The 16874-nt window shown below is 41.8% G+C and overlaps 1 long non-coding RNA gene across 2 annotated transcripts; it reads left to right on the top strand.

Moving 5' to 3' along the window:
* The first annotated feature begins 13817 nt into the window (after window positions 1-13817).
* LOC134432710 (uncharacterized) lies at window positions 13818-16610 on the top strand. 2 transcript variants are annotated; one of them, XR_010031388.1, is made up of 4 exons: window positions 13818-14014; window positions 15231-15377; window positions 15669-15755; window positions 15841-16610. It is a non-coding gene; the product is annotated as an uncharacterized LOC134432710 (long non-coding RNA). The 2 variants fall into 2 exon arrangements; XR_010031387.1 differs by lacking the exon at window positions 15669-15755.
* Window positions 16611-16874: the final 264 nt, after the last annotated feature.

Raw genomic sequence — 16874 nt, 5'->3', positions numbered from 1 at the left:
CTTTTGGAATTGTGCAAACATCTAGATAGAAAGAAGTTTGATAAACACTCAAGGGAAGAAACTGATCCATCAGGATCAGTTAAAAATCAGAGTGCTTGAAGCCCTGAAAAGACCTAAGAGAATAGCTGTAGTACATGTATGAGGTCATAAACGAGAGTCAAGCTGCTTAGTAAGAAGAAAAAGAGGCAGCTTGTAAACTAAAAGAGACTATCCAGCTGAACACTATAGTGGAAATTCAAGAGAAGCTGCCAAAAAGTTACAGTACTCAAGAGGAAGAAGCTATAAAAAAATTAGAAGCTAAGAAAGAGCTGGGAAAATAGATACTATCAGATGAGAGAGAGATTTTACCTAAAGCTTATGCTAGAAGGATTTTAAGCCAGTTGCACCAACATACTCATTGGGGAACAAGAGCCTTATGTGATCATTTTTTAAAATATTATGGATGTATTGGAATTTTTGAGATAGCAAAACAAATAACACAGGGGTGTTTGACATGTCAAAAGGTTAACAAAAAGGTAATGAGACAAGCTCCAGCCGGCGGTAGAAAAATAGCCTACTGACCATTTGAAAGGGTTCAGGTGGATTATACTGAATTACCAAGGGGGGGCAGAGGAAATACTTGTTAGTATTAGTAAATCAACTGACTCATTGGGTGGAGGCCTACCCAGCTGCCTGAGCCACAGCGAAGTTTGTGGTTAAAATATTGTTGGAACAAATAATTCCTCAATTTAAGGTTATCAGGGCCATTGATTCTGATCAAGGCTTCCACTTTACTTCCAGCATCATAAAAAGGAGTAACACAAGCCATGGGGATTTCCTGGGAATATCACACCCCTTGGCACCCCCAGAGCTCTGGGAGGGTGGAAAGAATGAACCAAACTATAAAACAGTAGTTAACAAAATTAATGATTGAGACCCAAATGTCATAGGTAAAGTGTTTACCTTTAGCATTGCTTAATATAAGGACACTTCCAAATGCAGATACGGGACTTTCTGCATATGAGATTCTTTATAGAATGCCTTATTCCCAGGAAGTACCCCAAACATCAGTAGTGACTGCCGATATGACTATTCAAAATGCATCCAGAAGATGGGACAACATGTCCTAGAACTAAGGGAGAAAGGGGTAATTGCTCAATCAGCCCCTCTCGGATTTAGCATACATCAAATAAAATCAGGTGACTGGGTGCTGAATAAAAGCTAGAAGAAAGAAAGTTTATCTCCCAGGTGGGAAGGTCCATATTTAACTCTGCTGACCACTGATACAGCTGTCCGAACTGTGGTAAAAGGCTGGACCCAGGCGTCGCGGGTCAAAGGACCAGCGGAACCACCGACAGAGATGGAACCACCAACGAGACGTCTGTTGAATCCCAGTGGAGAACTGCATCTACCCCCAGAGAACTGAAAATCAAGGTAAAAAAAGACTGATGTATGTCACAAAAACGCTCCTACCTTAAGCTGCAAAACCAGTTGTATTCACGAGAGGTAGAATGTACTACTCTAAACTGTAAGTGTTATCCATGGGATTGTTTTAAGTGTATAGAGTGTGAAGAATTTTGGTATACAAACCTACCAAGGGGACAGATCTCTAATGCTCTCTGCTGTAATTGATGAAAAAAATGAAAAAAATAGAGAATCAAATTAAAGCATAAGATAGCAGGAAGCCAAGTATTGCCGGAAGAGGGGGAGGCACATACACCAACCCTATTGTACTTGCACATGCCCCGAACTCAGGGGCCAATTGGCCTAAATTAAAAAGAATCGGGCCACAACCACGATAAATAGAGATCTGAAGGCTCATGAGGCAAAAGGCAAAAATGAAACAAAAGATATCAGTGACTAAATCCCAAGGTATAAACTCTGCTACCAAGAAGATCTACATCTCAGCCCTTGGATGCAACCCAAGGGGCCTTGAGAGAGGTAGAGAGTTAAACCCTTTGAGGATTATTTCACTGTATTGATCATTGCATCCCAGGCAATGGGCCTTAGCCTCACTCCTGAACTCCACATAATCCACGAGCGAGCTGCAGGATCAGAGCCTATTGCTCCAGCTGTCTGTGAGAAATGCAATAATACTGTCTAGATCGGGGGAAAAATGGAATCAATGTTCATGTCACATTCCCATGTTAGTGAAGTGTGCTATGACCATAACCAATTAAAGATGTGCACTATGGGTGGCAAATTATACTGGGTTGGAGAAAATTTAAAACCTGAGGGTGTAAATGACCCATGGAAAGCCCCAAATTGTATATATTGGATTTGTGGACAAAAAGCTTACAGCGAACTGCCCCGTAGATGGAAAGGTGGAGATTGATCATTACGGAGAAACCATCTGGGGTTTGGCAGGAGAGATCAAAGGAGTGGCTCATGTCCCTGTCCAAAAACGGAATTCCATTCTTCAAGCCTCATGGTGGGACCAGATGCTTGGAGGAGGAACTTGGTGGAAGAAAATAGGGTTCCTGATATTGTGCTCATTAGCTGGGTTATTGTTTCTACCTTGCCTTATTCCATGTTTTATCTGACTAATCCACTCAGTTATTCAAAGCATGCAGATTCCAGTAACCGACTCGGAATTGGCTACCGGAGAAGTTGGTAGATTTGAGAAAAGAGCTAAGATAACCAAAATAATGAAATTAAAGAAAAGAGACCAAAAAGAGAAAGCTTCCAAAGTTTTGGCCAGATTTGAAGCCCAGACACGAATGAGTAAGATAAATGAAAATTTATACAAGCAGAGGGGGGACTGTGAGATGCAAAGCTGTGTTTCATGTCAGGTACAAACAGGTGACGTGTGTACTTGTGAATGCAAAATGTGTGGACACTGACAATGGGATAGTTGCGAATTCTAATAATAACTGAGGAAAATAAAGCATGGAAAAAGGCCTTTGAACCTATCTTTTGTTTGCAATTAACCCTGGTTGATTTAGGAACATTGGAATTAAGGTGTTAAAGATGTTGCTTTTTGCTTGTGTAATCCATAAAGAGTTCTGCAATAATAACCTTTTGAAGTATAATTTTAGAATATTACTTGTATCCTTGAAACTGTAGCTTTGGAATATATATAAAGGAAATATGCCTATCTCACGCCTTATTGAAGCAGAGAAAAACAGCTTGAGAAAGGAAGATGAACATCACCTCAAGGGTTTATGGTTTCGACCAAAGGGAAGCTGGACATCACTGTTATGAGATTTATAGTCTCTGCAATTAAAAGGTGGACAAACACCTGGGGAGCTGGACCCCAGCAGATGGGATTCGTCTTTCTTCTTTTGGAAACTGGACCGTCACCATCTGGGGATACTCCTTTGAGATACATCCTGAGAAATTTAAATCACAGTAGTGTATAGAATTGTGATGTAATAATTTGGAATAAAAATTGCTGATGAGTAAAAATTGGAAATAGAAACTGCTGAAAAAAGCTGATGACTACCCCTATAAATACCTGTAACCCTCAATTATCAGCGTGCAGTTGGAGGGAAAACTTCCCCCACTGTACCCAGCGCTGTATTGCTCACACTTTACCATATTAAATAATAAATTGATTGCTGCTTGAATATTGGCCTATTCAAGCTTCTTATTCTTAACACCAGCGCAGGCCATGCTCAGCAATTCCCTCTGTGAGCCTGGCCTTGCTGTCAGCCCCGGCAGCGGCTGCGTGGCCCCTTTGTGGCCCTGTGCTGGCCCGGCCATGGTGGCCCAGCCCCTGTGCAGGCCCAGCCCAGGCCAGGAGCACTGCGGCTGGGAACGGCCCCTGTGCCGTGGTGCCCACAGCAGCCTTGGGGCTCTGTGCCCCATGGCCTCCCTGCTGGGCAGCCTCTGCCAGCTCCTGCAGAGCCCGTGGCACCTGTGGGGCTGCACAGACAGCCCTGCCCCAGGAATCAACGGGAGTGGTGTTGCCCTTTTAAGGGGCTTATAGTGGGACCCAACCATGGTGGTGGCCCTTAAAGCGGCGATGGAAGAGAGAACCCCAAAAATCACCCTGGGAGGCAAAACATCCCCTACAGGGGCTTGGAGTGGGGGCCCCATAAAAATGTCACTTAAAGCCATCATGATTCCCCCTTGAAAGGGGCTTGTGTGGCTGCAGCCCCACAAACACCCTAAAATGGGAAGGGAAAAACACCCTTGGAGTGGCGGGATCCCCCCCAAAAAAACACTAAAAAGAGAAAACCTACTCTTCAAAGGGGCCTGAAGACCCTTAAAGGGCCTCGAGGAGGCACAAGATCCCCTCCTCTGCTGGGGCCTCTCCCAGCCAGGAACTCTCCAGTTCGCTGCCCTCGGGGCAGCCCCTGAGTCTGTCCAAACACGGGAACTGCACTGTGTTGAGCCCAGATCCAGAGTCCTGAATCCTGCACAGGGCACAGCAAATCCCCTGCTCGCTGCTGTGCATTGTCCCTGCTGAGGCTCAGACACTGGCGGGGCACATACCCTGCCTGCAGGTTTTGTGCCCAACCCAAGCACTGCACTTTTTGCTCCAGCATTGCTTTCCAACAAAACCAGGGCAAGGCAAACTGTGTGTAGCTCATGGTATTTTACAGAGTGTCTAAAACTCGCTAAGTCATCGATCTGAGAGGTGAGATGCATTTGGAATTCATGGCATGGAGAAGCAGTGCAACATGGAAAGGGGGATCACAGAAATAGAGGAAAACGTCTCGGATTGTTCCTTTCCATTTTCATTTCGCTTCTGGAAAGCTGTTTCACTTTTCCAGAAATGTTCTTGCTAGTCCTGTCTGCCCTTTTCAAGAACCTTTCCTGCAGAACGAGGTGCAGCTTCTGTCACAAGATGTGCCCCCAACTGCAGCTTCTCTTGGCTTTCCACACCGTGAGTGCAGCACAACTTATGCAGCAAAGCAAGACAAATGTTTGGATTCCTTGACAACTTGTCCTTTCTTTTCCCTGTGGCCTGGGCAGTTGTGCCATTGCTGAGTTTTTCATTGTGCCTGTTCTAACCCAAGAAAACAGGAGGTTTTGTTGGGGACTTGCTGGGCAATGCAAGCCTGACCGAATGCCAAGAGAATCTCCAGGACACTCTGGGAGCTCCCTGGGCTGGGCTTGGGCTCCCGCTGGGACTCTGCAGAGGGCTGGGCTCCAAGTGGGATCAGCAGCAGTGCAAAATACCTCTGGGCATCTCCATTTTCTGCTGCTCTGAGGAAGCAATGAAGCCAGCCAAGTTCTGTATTTTTGTTCTCCTGGTGGATTTTTTCATTTGATTTGCTACTTCAGAGGCAAGTTCTGTGATGGGGTCTGTAAGTTGATTCTATTTCAACAGCACCAGCAGCAGGGCGGTGTTTGACTGCTGCAAATGTGGTCTGTGAGTCTTTCATTCCTCTGGACTTGGTGCTCAAGGACTTGTGAGCATTTCAGTCTCTGCTAATCATGATGCCTGTGACAAAAACACTGAGTTCACCATTGTAATGGATAGCCCTGTTCACTAAACCCCGATATAGAAAGCCATATGATTGTGAATAAGAAATACATGGTCAGCCTGGTCAGCCTTATGATTGTGAATAAGAGATACATAGTCAACCATGTGATTAAGAAATACATAACCGCATAACCTAAAAATAATATATATCAAGTTACTATTGTTTGCTAAATTCAACCATGTATTGCGCAAACACTAACCATGCGAAAGGCTAAGGTTTTGGGAACTAAGAAGAGCTAGCCGAGAAACAGAAACCAGCCAAACACCACCCCATATAAGGAAGGCAAGAGCTCCGAGGTCAAGAGTACAGGCCTGAGGAAGACTTCAAGCCTTCATCCAATGACCACCAGAGGGTAGAAGACGACCCCCTAGCAACAATTGGAGCATGCGCCAAGGGAAGAACACGTCTACGGAAATGGACTAGTATAAAAAGGGAACTTGTGAGATACTGGGTGCGGCAGTTGGTGGAGTTGGACTCCCCACAACTCCCCTGTCGCCCAGCGCTGCTTTGCTTATTACCTATGCTTGCTGTAATTAATAAATTCCAATTTGGCAACTTAACTCGTTGCAGAGTTCCATTTATAACAATTTGGTGCCGTGACTCGGATGGTCATAGGTGAGGGAGCGACGGTGTTTGGGAGGCGCCCCACCCCATTTTCAGGTGGCCCAACATCTGACCTTCCTACCATACGTCCACCGACGAACCTAAAACTTTAGGTAATAAGCAAAGGGAGACACCGGTGAACCGCGTTAATCTTCTGTGCACAGGGTTCGGACGAAGATGCAGGACACGTAAGTTTGGGTCCCGGAACGCAAAGGCACTCCGGAAGAAACGAAATCCGTCCGGTTAAAGGATGGACAGAAGAATGCTCCAGATGAGCCTGTGGAGGGCGAGGGATCCTGGAGTGCGAGCAAGTGAGGTGTGCATGAGAGGGGAACCGACAATCGGATTCCCCAAGTGAGTGTGGACCCTCAGTAGTGCGGTTCCCATTAGTCTGCGAGGACGTGGGCCACGAACAAGGGGAAGCGAGTGGTGATTTGTGTGTGAGAGGCACTCCGAAAGGATGGGACAGGGGAAAAGCAAGCCCCCTATTTTCATTAGGTTTCTCCGGTGCCAAAAGATGGTTCGTTGGGGTTTATGTTAGAAAATTGGAGACATTAGAAAATTGGAGACATTTTCCGGGCACTAAGGAGAAGAATAAAGCTAAGACGATTCACTATTGTGTTGAAATTTGGGGAGAAAAGAAATTTTTACAAGTGTATATTGGCCCATCAGTAAAAATCCCTTTAGTCAAGAAGAAAGTGATTAGCAATATGGGTCAAGCAACCAGATACATTGGTGTTTAAATTGGCGGAACGAAAGAAACAGGAGAAGAAGAAGAGGGACTCTCCTGAGGAGGACCCCCTAATACCTCTACCCCCCCCTCAGGCTCCCCCTCTCCCACTAGACCCAGACTCACAGCTTAGGCAGGCACTGCTGCGGATGCATTCTATAGCATAGGCATGGGAAGGATTCTATATTAGATGGAAGTTGAAGAAAGTAGACGAAGGTTGGAAAAGGGTAGATAATTGGCAAGATGGAGGATAAATTGCTGTGGGAGGTACAGCGCGTGTTCGTACGGAGAGATAAGGGTGCCCAGAAGCAACAACTTGGTTGCAACCATAAGGGAGACAAACAAGGAGTTAGGAAGGAATGAGTTTGGAAAGCGAAGACAGGGGAATAGTCAGGACACTGGGATGAAAGGGAATGGTCAGGAAACTGAGACGAAGGAGCCTAAAGCCTGCTTTTACTGCGGAAGGAAGGGACATTTCAAACGAGTGTGTAGGGTCAGGATCCGGGATGAGAAAACTTCTCAGGAGAATCAGAGAGGGCGGGAGCTAATGAAGAGGACCGAATTACACCCAGAAGAGGCCTTGATGATAAAGCTAAGAGTAGGTCCTCAGAGCGAAAAACTTGCATTTTTGGTAAATACAGGAGTTTCTCAGTTGTCAGTGGCAAAATTACCCCAGGGATGTGAGATAAGTAGTGAGCGAGTTTCAATAATCGGAATTACGGGAGAGGCTTTCCCTGTTCCTGTAATAAAAGGAGTGCAAATTGAAACAGATAACAAATTTGAAGTAAATGATTTGTTGTTAATGCCAGAGGCCGGGAATAATATGTTAGGCAGAGATCTAATAACAGTCTTAAAATTACAGATAACACCCTGTGAAGGAAAACTTAAAATTCATTCTTTAACTGAAGAAGATAATCTAGAAATTAATGACACAGGTGGGCATTCAGGTGAAGTGGGAAAAGTTTAGGATAGAGGAGTCTGGTCCCCTTAGTCCCTCCTGGTCAGCACAAGCCTGTGAATTTTATATATTACTCTGTGCATTATTAATACTAAAAAGGCGAGAAGGGACTACTTATACAGACTCCAAATATGCTTTTAGTGTAGTACATACTTTTAGAAAAACTTGGAAGGGGACTTATAAAAATTGAAAGGAAAGGATTAATACACGGGAGATTGATAATTCAGATACTTGAAGCTTTAAAAGGCTCAAAGAAAATAGCAGTAGTTCATGTAAAAGAACACCAGAGAGGAAGGGATATTAAAGTTAGAGAAATAATTTGGCTGATAAAGAAGCAAAAAGAGCGACCTTAATTGGCAGCTATAAGGAAATTAAGAGCAACATTTAAGGAGGAAAAGTGGGTTTTTCCTGATGGCAGGATTATGATGCCAAAAACCAGTGGCACATTAGATTTTAGATAACTTGTATAGACAGACACACTGGGAAACAAAGACTTTTTTGTGATCACGTATAGGGATATTTGGAATTGGAAAATAAATTACCCAGGGGTATCTTACCTGTTAAAAGGTAAATAAGAAAGTGTTAAGAAGCCCTCCCTTTGGAGGATGCAAAAAGCCTACTGGCTATTTGAAAAGACCCAGGTTGATTTTATAGAATTGTTTAAAAAGTAAACCGGTAAAAATATTTGTTAGTAATAATAGATCAATTACCTCAGTAAGTTAGAAGCATTTCCAGCAGTTTGAGCTACAGTTCAAATAGTAGCTAAATTTTTGTTAAAACACGATTTATATTAACCCTGATTTATTAAGAAGGAACTAAGCACCCTGGAGTGGCTGTGACTTTCCAAAACGATGGAAACAGCCTAAAAAAAAAAAAAAAAAAAAAAAAAAAAGGAAAGAAAAAAAAATTTTTCCAGCAGCTGACTATAAAATTGCAATTCCAGAAACTGGAATTGATAACACCTGACACTTGTTGTTAAAACTCATGACAGAGAATAACTAAGGGAGAAGAGAAAGAGAGACAATTGATTCACTTGCCTTGCTATGATTATGTATTTAGCCAGCTAATTATAGAACCTATTGCTAGGATTTTTGGTGATACCTTTGAGATTGGGAGACAGGACCCTTCCGGCAGCAATTGAACTAGTGGGGAACTTAGAGCAATTGATTCCTGCTATATTGGCTATAGCACAAATAAAAGAAGGAGCAACTCATAATAATAACATTAATGAAATCAGGAGAGCCCTATGGGAAAAGGGAATGACTGCTCAAAGACCTCCTTTGGATCTTGCATTACATCAGGTAGAGCGTGGAGATTGGGACCTGGTCCGTAGCTGGAAGGAGAGCCCCCTCACACCAAAGTGGGAGGGACTCTACCAAGCCTTACTAACAACGGACACTGCAATTAGAACCATAGAAAAAGGCTGGATCCATGTGAGCCAAATAAAAGGACCAATAGAACCACCCCGACCAGTGGACCAAAAACACAAAGAACTATGAGTAGGAAGTGAGTGAAATACCGAGAGACCTCAAGGGCTAAGATGAATAGCACAGAGGAACCTCAGAAAAAATCTTTAAAGCACGAAAAACCATGAGAGTAAGTGATCGGCAACAACTTAAAGCTGTCTTTAAAGAGGAGTTGTTGAAGACAACGGAAGTGAAACTGGTAAATGGAAAACATGAGGATGGAGACTTTGATATAAATTCCCCTTTAAGCAATACAGATTGTCCAGAAGTCAAGAAAGACGATCCCTGTGATGAGAAGGAGGAATACCTATAACAAATTCAGAAGTAATAAGTGACCTTGGGTGTATGTATGAATATTGGGATTGGGTATATCGGACTTTTCTGTTGGTAGATAGGAAGTCGGGAGAAATAATCGAAGAAGGGGAAGGATTACCGAACTCAAAATAAGGGTTATATGTAATGCTCAAGGGTGTTGGAGAAATTGTAATCCATTTGTCTGTATTATTTGTATAATATGTAATGAAAGGTGGTGAACCCATTGTCGCAGCGGCTATTCCCCTAGGGGAACATGTTATAACTGTTATTACACACAGCAAAAATTAACTGAACAGACATTGGCACTTCGAATAATATCTGGGACCCTTAAAATAGGCTCCAAGAATTGGTGGAGCATTTATGCTAAAGGAATAAACCCCCAGTATTATTGTTACCACTCAAACGAACCAACACCATTCGTAACGAGAATTGTTGCAGGGGTTTGCCTGAGGTGGATCCCTGATCTGAGCTGTCTAGCTCCTCAGGTGAAAGACACTAAGTGGTCTAGATACCTCCAACGAATTAGGAGAAAGGGGCACAAACCTCCTCCTGAAGACTACCCTTGCTGCCGAGAAGACAGATCACCCCATAGCTCGCAGCAACCGAGTTGATGGGCGAGGCAGAGGGGCTGATAACTGTGGGGGAGAGGGCCCTAGAATAAGACCTGAACAAACTCGGGACCACTCTAAGCAAAAGCAACAATATCAGAAACAACAAAATTTGGAACAGGGAAATTATGGCAGCCGCTATGACAATTGGAAAAACTACCTTGGAATTTTTAGAATACTTTTAATAATGTTAACTATTGGGAATTGTAACTCTCAAACACACGAGCCCTTTAAATGGTCATTAATTAGGTGGGAAGATCAGGTTGTGATCAGTAACATCACACTAACGGGACCCCCTTCATTTAAAGTAAACCTAACGCAGTTAATCACCTCCTGGGGAACTACGCTCCCAAGTGTCGGTTCCTACATCGGTTTTTACATGTGCCCAGCCTCTAACCCTGGAAAAGTCTATTGCAATTACCCAGGGTATAATTATTGCAGATATTGGGGCTGTGAAACAATAGCTCAGGGATTCACCCCAGGGGGAGGACCTGACAGATTTTTACAGGTTGGAAGAGGCCCTCCGGGGTGTACCCCTCCACAATATGCATATGACAGATCAATTTTGGGAGGGGATACTCAGGATCATGCAAGTTTATATATATATATGAATGTCACTCAGCCAGATTACCCAGGCTGGCTAATAGGAAAAACCTGGGGAATCCAAATATGGCAACCAGGGAGAGATCAAGGAGGGATGATACTCATTAAAATGGAAGTTGTTCCCTATGACCCCGAACCTGTTGGACCCAACCATGTGATAGCAAACTCAGGTAATAGCTTAGGAAGGGTAGAGAATGAAATAGAAAATAACAAGACACAGGTAGAACAGGTAGAAGTGACTTCGGCTGACGAGGGAGGTAACATACTTTGAAAATGGGATTAATCTTGCACCATGTTTGTGGAAAAAGGGCAGGATAGGACTCCGGGAATTACCCTATCACAAGTAACCGGAAAAGGGAGATGTATTGGAACTGTTCCAGGGAATAAGAAACATTTGTGTCAAATAACTAAATTGGTGCAGGATACCTTAAGACCAGCTGAGTGGTTAATTCTGGCAGCTAATACCAAATGGGTATATAATACCCTAGACGTGACCCCCTGTATCTCTATAACAGCCTTTAATGAAAGCCATGAATTTTGCATACAGGTAATAATAGTCCCCCGGATTATCTATCATCCCAGGGAATACGTGTACTCCCAAAGCCATATTTCAAAACATCATTTGCAAAAACGAGAACCCTTTACAGCCCGCACGGCTGCGGCATTATTAACCATTGGGGGAGCTGGGATAGGAACAGGCGCGGCAACTCTTGTACATCAACAACAGAGGTTTAAGGCTTTAAGAGCCGCTGTAGATGAGGATCTTGAGAAAATTGATAAATCTATTAATGAATTGGTAAACTCGCTCCGATCACTTTCGGAAGTAGTTTTACAAAACCGAAGGGGGTTAGACTTACTGTTTTTACAACAAGGTGGCCTTTGTGTAGCCCTTCGGGAGGAATGCTGCACATATGTAGATACTACTGGAATAGCAGTAGACACTATGGCCGAATTATGCAAACAAATAGAAAAGAGAGAGAAAGAGAGAAAATCCCAACAAAATTAGGTATTAATCTTTATTCAACTATTCTCCATGGCTTACCACCTTGTTGTCCACCATTGCCGGACCGGTAATCTTGCTGTTGTTAGGGTTGCCCTTTGGGCCATGAATATTCAATAAAATAATTAGCTTAGTGAACTCCCAATCTGAAGCAGCCCATTTGAAGATGATGAAAACAGAGTATAAATCTCTAGGTGCCGTAGAAGGAGAGGACTATTTGGACTTAAATAGGAAAGAACTTCAAAGGTTTAGTGAACAGAATGATAAATAGAAAAAGGGGGGATTGTAACGGATAGCCCTGTTCACTAAACCCCAATATAGACAATCATGTGATTGAGAAATACATGGTCAGCGCCGTATGATTGCAATTAAGAGATACATGGTCAACCATATGATTAAGAAATACATAACCGCATAACCTAAAAATAATATGTATCAAGTTACTATTGTTTGCTAAATTCAACCATGTATTGCGCAAACACTAACCATGCGAAAGACTAAGGTTTTAGGAACTAAGAAGAGCTAGCCGAGAAACAGAAACCAGCCAAACACCACCCCATATAAGGAAGGCAAGAGCTCCGAGGTCAAGAGTACAGGCCTGAGGAAGACTTCAAGCCTTCATCCAGCGACCACCAGAGGGTAGAAGACGACCCCCTAGCAACAATTGGAGCATGCGCCAAGGGAAGAACACGTCTACGGAAATGGACTAGTATAAAAAGGGAACTTGTGAGATACTGGGTGCGGCAGTTGGTGGAGTTGGACTCCCCACAACTCCCCTGTCGCCCAGCGCTGCTTTGCTTATTACCTATGCTTGCTGTAATTAATAAATTCCAATTTGGCAACTTAACTCGTTGCAGAGTTCCATTTATAACAGTCAATAATTCAGTGAAGGGGCTGATGTCCTTGTGTAGGGGTTTTATACTGGCTAAGTGCAGGCACACACAAAAAAAACATTTACTCATTTTTCTCTGCTATTGTTGAGCAGAGGAGGGGAAAGAAAAATTCAAGGACTGAGTTGAGATAAGGATTAGAAGAAAAACACTTTGAGCGTAAAGCAAATTCAAAATAAATAGTATAAAAAATTATTAATAGAATTAAAAGTGAGTAATAGGAATTTAAAAAAATCCTTAAAACACCTTTTTTTCCAATCCCTCCCTCTTGCCCACCAACAGCACAGAGAGACAAAAGATATGATCTTCAGTCAGTTTGTGACTTCTAAAGATCTTTTTTCAGTTTGCTTAGAGAGTTTCTTTTCCTGCTGTGCTCTGGGGTCTTCCCACCAGAGACATTCTCTGGGAACTCTTCCAGTGTGCTTTTAATTTTTACCAGTAGCAGTCCCACCCAACCTGCTGCAACAGATCTTATTCTGGGCACTAAAAACTCAAAATGTTTCTAAAAATGAATTGCAGTAGCAGTGTGTTTTTGTCTGCTCCTCCAGGTAGTGTGTCATGTTTGAATAGGAAACTTTTGTTTTAAATATTTAGATTGTGCCCTCTCACCCCTGCTCTCCCAAGGGTTTTAAGGTATTACCTTGAACACTTCTGATCAAGTACCTGTTTCTTACAGTGCTTCAGTCTTTGTTAAACAAGCTAAAGCAAAGCTTCAAGTATAGGGCTGAAAAGCAAATAGAATTATCTTGTGTATCTATTGAGTGTCCCTGTTAATTACTGCCTCACTTGGGACTGTTTTCCTTTTTCTGGGCTGTGCAGAGTTAACCCTGTCCTTTATTTAATGGTTTGTAGGAAAATGAGCTGTCATGTTTGAAACGGGAACTGTCATCTCTTAAGGAACAGCTGAGAGCAGAAATGGAAGAAAAGGTGGAGTTTTTTTTTCACTGAGCAGTGGGGGTGAGAGGTGTGGCCTGGGCTTGTGCTGTGGGAGGAGCTGGGTAAGAAATGAAACTGAACAGAAAAACAGTGACTTTGGAATGCTGGGGTTGTGCTAAATCTGGTCATGTATTTGTGTGAACTTTGTAACAGTCTGTGATTATAGATTACATACAAATAAACAAACAACAAAGCAAAACTCTCTTTTATTTTAGTTAATTTTAACTAGCTAAAGCAAAAACGTTCCCTAAACTGTAAAGTTTTTCAGTGACTTTTGATTGCTGGGGTTGTACCAAACCTGGTCATATTTTTGTGTGAACTTTGTAGCAGTCTGCGATTGTAGACTGTGCTCTGTAATTACACCAAGAAGATTTTTAACAACTGAATTCAAATCAATATTTCCTTGCTGTCACATAACTCTTTTCTAGGAGAATCTTGTAAAAGAGCACTCTGGCAGTGTGATTCCTGACAGTGAAAAGAAACACAAGGTAACTTTAACTTTTTAATTGCTTCTACAATTTGGTAATATTTGTATTTGTAGAATCAATTGAAGTGCCATGAGAATTTATTTGCATTCAACAAAAGACATTGGAATGCTTTTGACTTCAATCTTTTTAAATTATAGAAAATACAAATTTATGTTCCTGACTCCTAAACCTTGTTTAGTTCTATACAGTGAATCTATTCATGTAAAAATAGAAAATCTCCAAATTATATTCCTGAAATAAAAAAAAAATAAAATAAAAATAAAAACTGCCTCCTTCAGTACAGGAAGCCTCTTGGGCAGTCCAACATTGAAGTTTTGTAACTCCTAACAGTGAATTTTTCTTGTTGCATTTTTCTGCCTATATTTCTTACTTCTCTGTAGATGATTTTTTCCCCCCTGGGATAAGAAGGGATTTTAAAGGGTCACACCATTCCATGGAGATATTAGACAGCAGTTTCTGGAAGGGCTCTCCCAGTGTGTAATTTTTCTTGCTCAGTTGTTGATTTTTTAATGTCTCTAGAACTGATTTACTTAGTCTTTAAAAGTGTCCATTTGTAAAGGCACTTTTCCTCTATGAAAGAAAAAAAAGCTGATACAGCTGTAAAAATGGTCAAAGTATCAAAGTAGTCCTGATTGCAGAACTCACCCTTCTTCCCTGTCAGGAGTTCACTTGTGGTTTTCACATTGGAACAATGGAATCCAGCACCATTTTGATGTTATCTGTCTAAAAAAGGACTGCACTGGACCATTCAATGCTTCTCAGTTTCACTTCTAGTGAAAAGACTATTTTAAATAACACCAATCTTGATGTAGCTATCAATCTTTCTCTGAAAGCCTTTTCCTGCAGTTTTGTTTGTTCCCATTTTCTTTGATGTTTGATAGAGTCCAATGTAGTGGCTACAGTTCAGAATAACCTGAATTTCTGCAGATAAGCACGGAGAACTTAAATACCATGTGCCATGAAACTCAGCTCTTCCATAGCTTCCCCTTCATTCTCCTCATTTGGCAACAAAAATAATATAAAAAATGATATTTCCACCCCACCCCACTTTGTTTGGGTCTTTGCTTCATGTTTGGATGGAAAGATCAGAGTTCCACCATTTCTCTCAGGTGAATTCTGGGACACTCAGACTGTCAACTGGGTCCTGAGTTTGGCTTTAGATTCCATACTTACCCCATAAAATATAATCTAAAAAGAGAAGCATTTTCTTTCCCAGACATGTGTTATAAAGACTCCTCCAATGGATAAAATGCAGAGTGGAAGAAGCACAAACCTGCCTGCAGGGCAGAGCAGCAGGAAAAAGCAGAAAGTGCTTGTGCAGCTGGACACTGAGTCAGACAGCTCTGAGCACACTGACCTCCTGGTAAGAGCCAGAGAACAAATCATGTGCTGAGCAGCTCTGAGCAGCTCTCACTGCTGGGGCTGAGAATGGAAATAAAGAGTTTGGGCTTCCACATTCCAGCCAATATTTATGTGTATATTTTTAATTTATTGGTTCTTTCTGGAATTGTCATTGTATGTATATAATTAACATTCTTTTTATTGAACTGTTATGCCTCATAATGACATCTTTTTTTTCATAGTCTAATATCCTTAGGGGGAAAGAAAAAGTATTTTTAATATAGTGTGACTAAGTAACTTTTTAATTTATTAGAGCATAGTCTCGGAAGAAGAAATGTTTAAAAATTTGTACAAAGATTATCCACAAGCTTCACAGTTACATTCCACAGCACCAAAAAAGGTATGTTAGCCTTTCCTAAGATTAAACCAAGCAGTTAATCAGATTGTTTACAGAAACGAAAGGATGGCTTTATTTTCCTTCCTAGAGCCCAGCTCCATGCAGTGTGAAATCTCCAGGCTCTGCTCTGAAACTCAAAACCATGAGGAGGATGCGCGAGGCGGGCTGGACTGTGCTCTCCAAAATGGACAGGAAAAGGAAAATTAAAGATGCTGTAAAGATGCTGTAAAGATGCTCTTTGCTTAAAATCCAGAAATGCCCAGTGCCCTGGCATTGCTTGCAGGGCTGTTTTTCTCTCAGAGTTGGTGCTTTGTTGCATTTTTCTGTCATACTCAGTGTGTTTAATACTGTGTTCATTCCTTTACACATATAAACTTTATAGATCTATAACTGCAACCCCTGCAGAGCATCTTCCACCTTTCCTCCCTTGTGCTTCAAAATGTTGGGACACAAATTAGCCAATTTTAAATTTGGAAATAAATAGAACTACACAGAAAGTTGTTTCAAAGCTGCTTCTGGCTTAGAAATTAGAAATTCTGGTTTCAAAGAACTTCTGTTCTTTTACATTTACTCTGTTTTCCTTAACATATAACTACTTAGTGGAAGAAATGTAGCTGTTAAATGAATGTTCTTTTACCTGAAGTCCTCTTGCTTTTTCCTGCATTTTAATGGCTGTTAGACCTGTCTTTTTAGACTGTTTTGTTTTCAGTATGTTAAAATGGTTTCGAAACTTCTAAAATTTCAGTAGAATTACTTGTATTTAAAAAGATTTCAGCTTCACAAGGAGTAAAATATGCACGTTATAAGATTGTGAAACCAATGTGAAGATGCCATTAAATTGTTTATCTGAAATATAAAGTGTGGGACTATTTGTTGTTGCTTTAAATATTTGAACACGGACATAAATCACCCACCAGCCTTCCTAGGGACCAGCAGAACTGCAAGGATAGATTAGAACATCTATTTCTGTATTAATCCTTGGTTAATCTTTGTCAGGATCTCTGGCTGGTCAGAGTGACCCTGAGAAAAGTTCCAAAGTCTCTTTTCCCAGTCTGGTGCTTGAAGAAGGAGTCAGGGCTCTTCATTTCTCAGTCTCAAGGTTGTTTATTTTATCTTATCTAT

Source organism: Melospiza melodia (assembly GCF_035770615.1).
Source record: "Melospiza melodia melodia isolate bMelMel2 chromosome 7 unlocalized genomic scaffold, bMelMel2.pri SUPER_7_unloc_1, whole genome shotgun sequence".
Lineage (NCBI taxonomy): Eukaryota > Metazoa > Chordata > Aves > Passeriformes > Passerellidae > Melospiza > Melospiza melodia.
This window is presented reverse-complemented; position numbering and strand designations above follow the sequence as displayed.